Source organism: Octodon degus, unplaced genomic scaffold, assembly GCF_000260255.1.
Source record: "Octodon degus isolate 3935 unplaced genomic scaffold, OctDeg1.0 scaffold00002, whole genome shotgun sequence".
Lineage (NCBI taxonomy): Eukaryota > Metazoa > Chordata > Mammalia > Rodentia > Octodontidae > Octodon > Octodon degus.
The window spans coordinates 27681588-27685143 of record NW_004524578.1 but is presented as its reverse complement, the minus strand read 5'-3'; positions in this window follow the sequence as shown (position 1 = coordinate 27685143).

Below are 3556 nucleotides of genomic sequence, written 5' to 3'. Positions count from 1 at the left end.
AAAAAAAAATCCTTATTCCATTTTTAGGGGGCCGGGGAGATGACTCAGTAGGATAAGTGCTTGGCTGGCAAAATGCAAGGATCTGAGTTCAATGCCCGGTTCTGAAAGAAAAAAAAAAAATTATTTTATGCTGTGGGAATTGAACTTAAGGTCATATGGATCCAAGGCATGGAATTTTTTTCCTCTTCTTCTTCCTTTTCTTCTTCTTCTGTTGTTTGTGTATTTGTTTTTCTTTCTTTCTTTTTTTTTTTTTTAGTGTCAGCTCAGCCTGCTCTGGGGCAGGACTGACACAGCATGTGGTGCGAAGGATTGAACTGTAGTCCCTGCGCTTGCCTAAGCTTGCCTAAGCAGGTGCTTTAGTCCATTGCACTATCTCATTGGCCCGTTTGTTTTAATTTGTCTTTTTTTTTTTTTTTTTTTTTTTCCAGAACCAGGGATTGAACTCAGGCCCCTGCACTTGCCAGGCAAAATGCTTATTCCACTGAGCTAGCTCCCCGGCCCCCTTTTTTTTTTTTCCCCCCCTGTGGCCTGTTTGTTTTAGAAATTTGTGCGTGTGTGTGTGTGATACCAGGGATCAAACGCAGGACCATGTGCTTGCCAAGCAAGCACTTATTTATTCCGCTGAGCTATCTCCCAAGCCCCTTGGCCCGTTTTTTTTTTTTTTTTTTTCGGAACCCAGGATTGAACTCAGGCCCTTGTGCTTGCCAGGCAAGCACTTATTCTACTGAGCCATCTCCCCGGCCCTCCGTTTGTTTTTTGAAAAACTATCTCACTATGTGATCCAGGGTGGCCTCAAGCTCACATTGATCCTCCTGCTTCAGCCTCCTGAGTGCTAGGATCACAGATGGGCACTGTCACACCTGACTCCAGATGGACATTTTTGCTTAACTCTCCTTTTAACCCAGAAGAGAACGCGTCAAGATAGATCCTAGGGTAACTGTGGAGCTCTACTTGCCACATGCTGCCGAGCTCTCAAAGTGGCTGTACAAATGACATTTCCCCAGCAGCGACTGAGAGTTCTTGTTACTCCACATTCTCAACAGTATTTAATATTGTCAGATGTTTTAATATTTAACAATCTGATGGGTGCAAAATGTTATCCCTAATTACTGGGAAGTTTGAGCATATTTGCAAACGTTATAGGATACTGGGATTTCCTTCCTTCCTTCCTTCCTTCCTTCCTTCCTTCCTTCCTTCCTTTCTTTTTATTGTCTTTTTAGGACAGGGTCTTCCTATGCAGTTTGGGCTGGTCTTGAGCTTACTTTGTAGCCCAGGCTGGTCTCGAACTCCCAATGATCCTCTAGCCTCAGCCTCCGGAGTGCTGGGATTACAGACATGTGCTACCATGCCCAGCTCGGGATTCTCTTTCTTTGTCTATGGACTTTGCCCATTTTTATGTACTGACTATAGAAATTTGTTACATGTACTGAGTCAATTGTATGTCAGTTATATGCTGACACAGTCTTGTGTCTATTTATTTATTTTTGGGACATGGTCTATGTAGTCCAGGGTGACCTTGAATTCACTATGTAGCTCAGGCTAGCTTTGAATTTGCAGGGATCTCAGCCTCCCGAGTGCTGGGATTTCAGTGGCGCACCACCACATGAGGCCAAGACAGTCTTCTTGTGATTTATCTTTATATGTTTTTGTTGTGTAGAAGTTTCTTTTTTGGTACTAAGTTTGCACCCAGGGCCTTCATACTAAACCTCTTTCTCACCCCTTTTACTTTTATTTTGAAAGAGGCTCTTCCCATATAACTTGAGTTGGCTAATCTGAATTTGAACTTTTGATCCTTCCATTTTGGCCCCCAGAGCCTGTGCATCCTGGCTCCAGACTGGTGTTCCTTGTCTGTTTGTGGCCCACACTGTCCCTAGCCACCTGAGGTGCTGTGTGTGTGTGGCCAGCTCTAAGATGGGGCTCAGTACTATAGTTTTTCCGAGCTATTGTCTAGAACTAAGGGCTTCATAGGTTGCTTTCCAAGTTTCCCTGGGAAGAGGTTTTCTTAAACTATTGCTCTCATCAAATATGTGGTTTACAGTATCTATCTCCCTGCCACAAGCTGCCTCATACAAAGTCAAAATTCCTTATTTTGCTTATTTTTAAGTTATTTATTTATTTTTGTGACTGGCTCAGCCCACCCTGGGATCATGTGGTACAGGGTATTGAACCGTGCTCCCTGCGTGCTTGCCTAAGCTTGCCCCAGGCAGGTACTTTAGACCACTGAGCTATCTCGTCGGCCCCAATTTATTTTATTTTTGCCTTTTTTTTTTTTTTTGGTGGTACTGGGGATTGAACTCAGTACCCTGCGCTTGCTAGGCAAGCACTTACTCTACTGAGCTATCTCTCCAGCCCCTATTTTTTACTTTTTTGAGAAAGAGTCTCGCTATACAGTTCAGGCTGGTCTTAAACTCACTTTGTAGCCCAGGCTGGTCTCAGACTTGCAATGATTTTCCTGCTTCAGCCTCACAAGTGCTGAAATTACAGACATGTGCCACCATGCCTCAACTAAAAGTCCATATTTAGTTTATTGTTATGGTGCCAAAGCCACATTGTCGTCGTTTCTGAGACAGAGTTTCTCTCCTCTCTCCGGCCTCCTTTCCTCTCCCCTCTTTCCTCTCCACTTTACCCCTCTGTCCTATCTCTCTCTCTTTCTCCTTCCTTCTTTCTTTCCATCCTTCCATTTTTTGTCTTTTTGAGACAGGGTCTCACTATGCAGTTCAGGCTGGCATTGAACTTACTTTGTAGCCCAGGCTGGTCCTGCCTCATTGAATACTGGGATTACAGGCATGCAGCACCACCTCCTGCTATTATGTGGCTATACTTGTAATCCTATAGGTTGATTATAATTTGCCCCCTCCTTGTACATACATTGTGACTTTGTTGTATAAATGACCACTGACAAAGGGCCTTGGTGGCAACCCACTCAGGACCCATCCTGTCTCTCAGGATTCTTCTTATCCATAAATCTTTTTGCTGGGTAGGTGGGTACACAGCTGTACTCCTAGCACTTGGGAGGCTGAGGCAGGAGGAAAAGTTCAAGACCAGCCTGGGTTACAAAGTGAGCTCAAGGCCAGCCCGAACTGTGCAGCAAGGCCCTGGTTCCAAAACAAATTAAATAAATAAATAACCTTTCCTATTGAATGGAAAAGGATGGATGTGAATTCAACAGTCCACATAGTTTTTTTGTTGTTGTTGTTGTGTTTTTTGTTTTTGACAGAACTGGGGATTGAACTCAGGCCCTTGTACTTGCCAGGGAAGCACTTATTCCACTGAGCCATCTTCGCAGCCCCTCCATGTGGGTTTATTGCTAAACTCAAGGCTTCTCTTTGTGAGTAGACAGAGAAGGTGTTTCTTATAGGCTAAGAGGCTTTTTAAAATTTTATTTGTACAATTTAGATACACATAAAGATCACATTCATCATAGGGAGTTTGTACCTGTACATGATTCATCTTGATTCTTGTTCCCATTTCCCTTCTCTCCCTTCAACCCTTTTCCCCCCTTTATTTACAAAAGCTTTGTTTCTATTTTTTTGGGTTTTTTTGGTCCCTTTTTCCT